The sequence below is a fragment of the Triticum dicoccoides genome, chromosome 4A (assembly GCF_002162155.2).
Source record: "Triticum dicoccoides isolate Atlit2015 ecotype Zavitan chromosome 4A, WEW_v2.0, whole genome shotgun sequence".
Lineage (NCBI taxonomy): Eukaryota > Viridiplantae > Streptophyta > Magnoliopsida > Poales > Poaceae > Triticum > Triticum dicoccoides.
Window position 1 is genome coordinate 477,885,048 of NC_041386.1, and position 10,639 is coordinate 477,895,686.

Consider the following 10,639-nt stretch of genomic DNA (forward strand, 5'->3'; position numbering starts at 1 on the left):
GTGCAAATCTGAATACTATTTGTTAAAATATATGTATATGTGAATTGTGTGATCTAGATGAGCATCAAATTATAGGGGAGGTTCTGCCCAAATTTTGAACTAAATTGTGAAAAAGTTGTTGCTCTAGTACAAGAAGGAAAAAGAAGACAAAGAATGGAACCAAGCATTGGGTATGTGATAAGGTGAAGGATTGGCTGATTGAATATGCAACTCTCGGGGCGAAGGCATTGCAGAAGAAGATTAAAGAACACCACAAGGTTGACCTCCACTACAAGAGAATATATATGGGTAAGAAGCTAGCTCTGAAAGAATTGTATGGTGATTGGGATAGCAGCTTTGACAATTTGTATAGGTTTAAAGCACAAGTTGAAACCACTTGCCTTGGTAGCATAGTTCAGATTGATCATTACACTATAAAAGGAAAAATCAGGTTTAGGAGGTTCTTCTTTGCTTTGAAACCTTGCATAGACGGATTCCTTGGTGGTTGCAAGCCATATTTGGCAGTAGATAGCACATTCTTAATAGGCAGGTTCAAGGGGCAGCTGGCTAGTGCTACCGCTGTAGATGGCCATAATTGGATGTATCCACTTTGTTTTGGAATTTTTTATTCCAAAACAAACAAGAATTGGATCTGGTTTATGCAATTGCTTAGGCAAGCCATAGGATCACCAAGGGGTTTAGCCATAAGCACTGATGCCAGGTAGGCGGTGATGACAGGGGTAAAGGAAGTTTTCCCAAAAGTAGAACATAGGAAATGCATGTTTCACTTGGTGTTAAACTTCAAGAAAAAGTATCACAGAAAGATATTTGATGACCATCTTTGGGCTGCTACTTACTCATGGAACACATATATATTTGAGAAAAATTGGGTTGCAATGGAAACAGCAAAGCCAGCGGCAACTGCATATCTTAGGAAGTGGCACACTAGGTTGTGGACTAGGAGTCAGTTCTCAACCATTTGTAAGGTGGACTATGTAACCAACAACCTCGCAGAGTGCTTCAATAATTGGATTAAGCACCACAAGTCTTTGAACTTGGACAACTTAATGGACAAGCTTAGGCAGATGATTATGATCATGTGGAATCGCCGGAGAAAAGTAGCAAAGAAGTTAGTTGGCTTAATTTGGCCCCACATAATTAAGAAGTTGAATGCAAAGAGTAGAGAGTTAAACTTGGAGGTGGTAGAAAGCTCGGAAGAAGTTGCTGAAGTAACTCAATTGGGAGGCAGCGGGTTTAGGTTTGTCGTCAACTTGCTTGACAACACATGTTCTTGTAAACAATGGCAAGTTTTTGGCCTTCCTTGCAAACATGCTCTAGCATTCGTCACATCACTTGTCAATGCACATATACAGAATTATGTGGACTCATATTACTCCATTGATAAGTTTAGAGCAGCTTATGGCCAACTAATCCCTGCTATGTGTGACAAGACCCAGTGGCCTGAATCTAACCATGGATTCTTCATGCATCCACCCTTGCTAAAAGCCGTAGCTGGTCGGCCCCAAATAGAGAGGCATAAGGGTTGTAGTGAGAAAAGGAGGAAAAGTGGCCAGCACTTATGCCCTATTTGTAAGGAATACGGGCACCATTGGCACAAGTGCAAGAAGGGGAACAAAGATGACATTGCTGCTTTGATGGAGTTGAGGTAATCAACTATGCATTCTACTTTCTTATTGCATGTTAACTACTCTCTTACATTACTGTTTTGTAATCAACTATGCATGTGAACTACTTTCTTGTTGCTCATGTAGAGAACCACCAAAGAAGAGGAGGAAGACTACCAAATCAGCCCAGTCATCCATTGTGCCAAGAGGTGATGAAGCACCAGCAACCTCTATGTATTTTCCACCAAGGTTAGCAAATCTGAATTTAATTTGTGCCAAATGAAAACTGAGTTTGATTAGTGCCAAATGAAAACTGAGTGTGCATTCGTCTAATCCATAGCCAAAGCTTAGAAATTACAACCAAGAAGAAAGGAAAACACAGCCAAACTTTGGAGACTGCAAACAAGAAAAATGGAAAAGGGTGTAAAAGGTGATCTTTGCTAATTCTGAATTTTAATGTCACATATTATGCATAGTTCATATTGTTATTTACTCTAAAATTACTGTTGCCATACATGTATAAGTGCAGATCAGGGAAGGGGAAGAAGATGGAGCTTGCTAAAAAGGATGAAATTTGTCCTATGGTGCCATTTGACAGCCCCGCAATGAGCACAAGAAGCAAAAAAAACTAACCCAGCCAGCCCCGCAATGAGCACAAGAAGCAAACGAAGACTTAGCTTGTGAACCAAATTTAATTTCTTTTAGTTAGAGACTTAGAGTCACTTTTGTTGCTGCTCATGTCATGTTGTAAAGAGCAACAAAATTCTTCCCTATGACTCAGCCAGAATTCTTCCCTATGCCTATGTTGCAAAGTGTGAAGTTGAGTAAAGACTCAAAACCCGACCACGGCAGAAATAAAAAGAGAATGAAAAGTCATTCCCTATGCCTCAGCCATAGGTTCTATAAAGTATGCTATGCAGTGTACCAGAACCTCACCAAGAGTTTGGCAAGAGGGTACAATAGTGATCCAGGAGTGGATCACTAGACATCGGTCGAAATTATCCTTAGTGGAATAAGGATATGTTTCTCGGTTATGGAGGTGACAAAAAGTTCGTCATAAAGAGTTACGTCGATGCAAGTTTTGACACTGATCTGGGTGACTCTGAGTCTCAATCTGGATACATATTGAAAGTGGGAGCAATTAGCTAGAGTAGCTCCGTGCAGAGCATTGTAGACATAGAAAAATTTGCAAAATACATACGGCTCTGAATGTGGCAGGCCCATTGACTAAATTTCTCTCACAAGCAAAACATGATCACTCTTTGGGTGTTAATCACATAGTGATGTGAACTAGATTATTGACTCTAGTAAACCCTTTGGATATTAGTCACATGGAGATGTGAACTAATCACATAAAGATGTGAACTATTGGTGTTAAATCACATGGCGATGTGAACTAGATTATTGACTCTAGTGCAAGCGGGAGACTGGCGGAAATATGCCCTAGAGGCAATAATAAAGTTGTTATTTATATTTCCTTATATCATGATAAATGTTTATTATTCATGCTAGAATTGTATTAACCGGAAGCTTGATACATGTGTGAATATATTGACAAATAGAGTGTCCCTAGTATGCCTCTACTTGACTAACTCATTAATCAAAGATGGTTAAGTTTCCTAGCCATAGACATGTGTTGTCATTTGATGAACGGGATCACATCATTAGAGAATGATGTGATGGACAAGACCCATCCGTTAGCTTAGCACTATGACCGTTTAGTTTGTTGATATTGCTTTGTTCACGGCTTATACATGTTCCTATGACTATGAGATTATGCAACTCCCGAATACTGGAGGAACACTTAGTGTGCTATTAAACGTCACAACGTAACTGGGTGATTATAAAGATGCTCTACATGTGTCTCCGATGGTGTTTGTTTAGTTGGCATAGTTTGAGATTAGGATTTGTCACTCCGATTGTCGGAGAGGTATCTCTGGGCCCTCTCGGTAATGCTCATCACTATAAGCCTTGCAAGCAATGTGACTAAAGAGTTAGTTACGGGATGATGCATTACGAAACGAGTAAAGAGACTTGCCGGTAATGAGATTGAACTAGGTATGAGGATAACGACGATCGAATCTCGGGCAAGTAACATACCGATGCCAAAAGGAACAACGTATGTTGTTATGCGGTTTGACCGATAAAGATCTTCGTAGAATATGTAGGAGCCAATATGAGCATCTAGGTTCCGCTATTGGTTATTGACCGAAAATGTGTCTCGGTCATGTCTACATAGTTCTCGAACCCGTAGGGTCCACACGCTTAACGTTCAATGACGATTTGTATTATGAGTTATGTAATTTGATGTACCAAAGGTTGTTCAGAGTCCCGGATGAGATCACGGACATGACGAGGAGTCTTGAAATGGTCGAGACGTAAAGATATATATTGGAAGGCTATATTAGGACATCGGAAAGGTTCCGAGTGATTCGGGTATTTTTCGGAGTACTGAAGAGTTACGGGAATTCGCCGGGGGAAGTAGTGGGCCTTAATGGGCCATACGGGAAAGGAGAGAAGGGCCTTAAGGGGTGCCCCCCCCATGGCAAGTCCAAATTGGACTAGGGAGGGGGCGGCGCCCCCCTCTCTTTCCTTCTCCCTCTCCTACTCCTTCCCTCTCTCCCCTCTTGGAAAAGGAAGGGGACTCCAACTAGGATTGGGAATCCTAATTGGACTCCCCCTATAGGCGCGCCCTCCTAGGCCGGCCTCCTTTTCCCCTCCTTTATATACGTGGGCAGGGGGCACCCCAAAGGCACTCCAAGATTTGTCTTAGCCGTGTGCGGTGCCCCCCTCCACAGTTTTCCACCTCGGTCATATTGTCGTAGTGCTTAGGCGAAGCTCTGCGTCGGTAAATTCATCATCACCGTCACCACGCCGTCGAGCTGATGAAACTATCCCTCAGCCTCAGCTGGATCAAGAGTACGAGGAACGTCACCGAGCTGAACATGTGCAGATCACGGAGGTACCGTGTGTTCGGTACTTGATCGGTTGGATCGCGAAGACGTTCGACTACATCAACCATGTTACTTAAAGCTTCCGTTTTCGGTCTACAAGGGTACATAGACACACTCTCCCCTCTCGTTGCTATACATCTCCTAGATAGATCTTGCGTGATTTTAGGATTTTTTTTAAATATTGTGTTCCACAACAGTCCCTTGCTACAAAAAGGATTGGGCCACCTTGTTGCACCTTAGTTACTTTTGTTACTTGTTACCCGTTACAAATTATCTTATCACACAACTATCTGTTACCGATAATTTCAGTGCTTGCAGAGAATACCTTGCTAAAAACCGCTTGTCATTTCCTTCTGCTCCTCGTTGGGTTCGACACTCTTACTTATCGAAAAGACTACAATAGATCCCCTATACCTATGTGTCATCATTTGGTTCATGCCCTGTGCTTCATGCCTGTGACAAAATGATGATTGATGGTTGCCTGGATAGGAAAGAATTTTTGTCTGGTCAGGCAAGGTGTCCTCATGTTGTTTGGCTACTGTCATTATTTGGTCGACATTATCTATCTTCAGTTTCCGGTCTCTTATAAACATTGTATCTCTAGTTTTGAATCTCTTGTAAACATTGTATCTTCAGTTTCCAGACTCTAATTCATGTCATTATTTGCTCGACATTGTGTTTGGCCTGTATCTAAGGCGTAGATCATTTTTAGTGTCTTGCTACTAAGAATATTCGTCTGTTCATAAATGTGCACGGAATTACTCTTGTGACATTTTCTTGTAAATGCGAATAATGAGGACCGATGCTTCTTGGAGCAATTAATGTTAACTTGCAGGCTGCAACAGATGATGAAGCAAAGAGATGTCAGCTTTCTCTATAATCTACTGGATGTGAAAAGGTTAGCTATGTGGAACCTGAAACTTTTGATCTTGTCTGAATCCGTTGGATTGTCTAATAATCACTATTTCTTGACGGCTTTAGCTTGATGCTCTTTGAAACCTGTAATATTTTGATCTCGTCATTTTAATGGATGTGAAAAGGTTAGATATGTGGAAATATTACACCTTGTCATTTTACTGGACCGTGTAAACATTTGCTGAGTTTTGGGCTGGCCTCATGTAACCAATGCGTAAGTCAGGCCACAAATTTCTGATGAAATGGGCCAACCCATGGCCTCACATATTGACCTTGTGGCCATGGGGCCTGGGCCAGGGCTAGGGCCAGGTCCGGGTCGGCCCATTTCTATCTTAACATTGTACCCAGTGTGCACTAGTGCCTCCAAAATTTCAATGTTAGCCTAGTATTCAGGGTTTACTAGTTCTATTACATTTGTAAATTATCTACAGGATTTGTGTCATGTGTGGCTAAAGTTCAATGAATGGTTCGATATGGTTAAAAGATGTAGATAGATGTTAATGTAAGCTTGGTCGGCCTTTCAAAGAGAATGAACATGTGGTCGAGAAAATAGTTGACATACTTATTTGCCATAGTACATTTCAAAGTCGTACTATCCACAGAAACTGCCATGTTGGACTAAGATATGAAACAAGCACATATACTTTGCCATGATCATCACATACATGCCAACACAACACACCAAATTCATACATATATGTACACTACAATTTTCAGTGATAGCTGCACTACAATCTATAAAAGAAGGGCTCCCTCCGTTTTTCATTTCTCTTCATATAATGTTTGACCTGAATACCAAGGAATGCCTCGATCTATTTTTTTCTTGACTAATTTGCCCTTGCTTTTGAATGTATCAGCACTAGGTAGCTATAATTTGGATCGGCGATTGGCCATCCTTGCTTATCTCCTCAAATCCCTCCATGTATGCTCGGAATATGGTGTGCACTCATTTGGAAACCAACACATGCAATCGGGGACTGGTTGGAAACCGGCGGGGGAAAATGAGCATACAATGACTAATTATCCCCCGGTTTCCCCGCCGGTTTAAGGAGTGGAGCTTGGTAGGCGACAGTAGTCTAGCGAGAATTATCGCATAGCCATTGAGGGGGAAGTGATCTTTTTTTGCCGAAAGTTGTGTACACATACTCGTCGTCAATCTTTACTACTATGGTTGCAAATCAACATCACAGTTACATCGTCTACCTTTATGGGTACCTTGGGTCGTCTTGATTTCCCGCACACTACGCACGTACGCGACATTGTAGCAGTTGTGCATGTATAGTACTACAACATACCATGCAGTCTCTTCGTTTCAAAATAAGCATCTCAATTTAGTAGTATAACTTTAGTATAAAGTTATAAAAAATTGAGACAGTTATTTTGAGATAGAGGAAGTATTAGACTACTAGTACCTAAGGGACGACGCATGCACGGATCCGGGTACGGATGCTTCTGTGTTCTGCTTGCCACGTGGAAGAAACGCTGATTCTAGCTTTATGAATGGCCAGCATATCTCAGTGATGTATGATCATTCATCCGTGTCTGTTGCTTTCTCCTATTTTGCTTTCCTTTTTAATGGAACACACGTAACATGGAATACTCCTATTTTCATTGTGCGGACAAGGTCAGGGATGAGTTCTATCCTCCGTGATAATTGGTTCTTTTCTTTAGTAGCAAAAAAAGCCGTGAAAATATAAAGATGAACATGGGTACGCGCGCACCATGTGAATAGTAAATTCATAAAAGTTATTAAAAAATTAAAAAATTCTGAAATTTCACAGTGTGAATCTTAGTTGATCATTCTACTCACGTGTGAAGTTTCATGATGCATTGACATCCATGGTATTCTTAGTGAAAAAAAATACAAATACGACCATACTATTCATTAAACAGTGTTTTTAATATAGCTTCGATTAGTTTCCATTTTGTCATTTTTGCTCAGATAACCACGGATGGATTTCTTCATGAAACTTCATATGCGAGTATACATGTTGATTATGTATATTAAACAAATAAATTCAGATTTTTTTATTCTTTCTAGCTTTTTTCAAATTTACTATTCATAAAGGGTGCGCGCACACCCATGTTCATCAAATCCGCGTCCCAAAAGCCGCATTATCTTTATTAAAATGAAGAGTTTGTGCACAATTGACGCAAAAGAGTCGAATAATGATTACTCGGTCAGAGCGATTGTTGTGACCCAGCAATAATCGATCTGGTGGGGCTATATATATTACTACCTCACCCCGACGACTCCCTTCGCCCTCGCATTGCCTCCCCTCGGGCGGCGTCAGGGGCCCCTGACCCCGCGCTGGCAGCCCCTCCCTGCTCCTCCATCCCCAGTCGCCGCTACCGCCGGCAAGGGCCACGGTGGCGGCGGGTCCTGCATGATCCAGGGCGGGTGGTCGCCATGGCAGATCCGGTGAGACGGAGGCGGCGTTTCACGCGGGGAGGCCGGGGCGGCAGTCAGGGCGGCATCCTTGCTGCGCGGTGGCGATGGGAACCTACATGGCCAGCGGTGTGGCGGCCGCGAGCACATGGGTGGCTAAGATGGCTGCGGATCTGGCGTCCTGTCCAGATCCGTCTCGGTATGGCCTTGGCCGGCCGGTAGCGCGAGGAGGATCGGTGAGGGGCGGCTGGAGGCTCCCTGCCGGCGTGCCGACGACGGCCTTCGTCTCCACGGCGAGGCTCCGTTCTGTTCCAGCTAGCTGCAAGGTTGGGGGACGCGACTTCCGATGAAATTCGCGCCGATTTCGGTCATGGCGGACGATGGCAGCGTCTATGACGTCGTTCCCTTCTCGAGGCATCGTTGTTGCAGGTCGTAGCACCCCACTCGTGATGCACTGAGAAAAACCCTAGATCTGAATCTACCGGATCGAACGATGATGGTACCTTTGATGTCGTTGTCCCTCATGAGAGCATCGTTTTGGAGTAAGTGCTAGTTGGATGGGACACGAAAGAGCGGTGTCTCCTCCACCGCAAGGCCGGCGGCGGATCGTGGTGACATGGTGCTGCGGAGGTTCGACGACTGGCATGTGTGGACGGATTCATGTAGGATGGTGGAGTTGTCTGGCGTCATGATGGCGTCGACAGCAGGCCAGGCAAGGTCGATGGGTCAATTGCTGCTCGGGAGATGGGTGGATGGAAGATGGCGGCGGCAGCCTCTGAGAGTGCGTCGGTTCGGTAATGGGACCCAGTCCCGGTATGTGGCTGGGCTAAGGCATCCGGCTTTAGATGTTATGATTTGGTGCGATGTCCGTTTGGTATTTGACCCGGATATTCGGCACACCTTGATCAATGGGATAGGAGTAGCAACAGGTGTTGCCTAGATGGTGGCTTCAGACTCACTGATATTATTTTGTATTGCCTATGTGAATAATTAATAAAATGGTTGTATGCATAGTTCAGATGCAGAGGTCGGGGGTTTATCCTCTTTTTCCTAAAAAATATATATTACTACCTCTGTAAACTTTAGTGACCTAAAAAAAACGTCTTCCATTTGTTAACGGAGGGAGTACTTACGTTGACTGTACGTTGGAATGTTCAAATCACGAGAAACTGAGAAGAAGGGCCTAGTGATTGATACAGGAGCCGAGTGAGGTGACTGCTAAGCTAAAGTCACAGTGGTTGAGCTGTTTGGCACGAGTCGTCTAGAGGGAAGCAGTGAGGTCGTACTGACATGGCATGATGGTAACCGATCAACTGCTCGAACAGGACCTATATGATCAACAATGAGATGTCACCTTCTTGTCATTGTTCTTTTCTCCAAAATGAGGGTTCCCCCTCCAGCCTCTAGCTCATCGATTGATGGAGATGGCCACGACCGCTCAATTAATTAGTTGTAATTAAGTTTCATAAGCAGAGAAATATTTGAACTTGCTACTTGATGGCGGCAGTCTCCGGTCTACCCCCATTGTTTGAGGAGCAAGATAGCCAGGGTGCGTGGGACCCTGGTCCTGCGGAGTCCAAGGTCAAAAAAGTCCATGAAACCGCGAGAACTGAGGGAATACATAGACTACAACCGCCTGCCCCCGGTCGGCCGCGTGCACCAGCTGCAGCACTAGCTAGCTGCTGGTTTCATTAGCTTAGGAAACGGGCAACTGCGTGCTCGGAGCGGTCTAAACACGTCGCCGTCGTCGTAGTTAATCTCAAGGTTTTGGTTTTTCTAGTGCTCCTATTCCTATACAGCTGCCCAGATGTGTACGCGACATCGCGTCGAGCGTCGCGCTCTGTTGATTGGTGCGATCCTTCTCAGCGACTTATCTTATCTAGGCCCGGTGCAGTGCACCAGTGGCACACGTACGTGCACACGAGGTGGACTTGACAAAAAGCAATCGCACCTCCGATTTCTCACGACAGGAAAGGCGGCTAGGGTTTTCTCTGGTGGGTGACATGCCGCCGCCACCTTCCTCGGCTCCGGGTGTCTTCCGGCCAGTGGCAGTGAGGCTGGGGAATCCGGTTTGCTAGGGTTCAGTCTAGATGTTAATCGGTGGTTGCGACAGTGCGATGGTGTCATTCGTCGATGCCGCAGGATAATGTCTTCGTGTCATGTCCCCCTCTCGTTGGTACATTTCGGCATTGGCGGAGAATGTGAGCTTCGGTCTCGGCGAAGTCCAAGGCCTCATTTGCTGTCGGTTCGTAAAGGTGCTCTTCAACTGTGTGGACGATGACCATTCATGTTTTCGTCTGCTAGCTCCTTCTTCGTGCGTCGATTGAAGCACGGCTTCGCAGGGAAGCTAGTGAGGCAAGCTTGTCCAAAACTGGGATGATTGTCCAGCTTTCTTCGCTGCCTTCTTCTCTAGGACAACAGTTTGGTCCTCAATTCGTTGTTTTGGTACCTTCTTACTCCGGTTGACGACTTCCCAATCGTAGTGTCAACAACGCTGGCCTAGCTTTGAGGGTGCTTCGGAGATCCAGAGGTGACATCAAATTTTGTTGAGGATGCACTACTGATAGCTGCATGAAGAAGAAAATGTTGATATACCCAAGGTATTGCATATCTTGTGCTCCCACACCTTAAGGTGAGGACTATCCAAGGTAACAAACCCAAGTGGGAGATTTCCACGAGCACAAGGGAGCCCTTTTATCCCATGGGGGTGATCCCCCTTTTCCTTTGGTTAATTGGCGCCCCATTCTCCCGTGAGGAAACAGATGATGGGTCTGCAC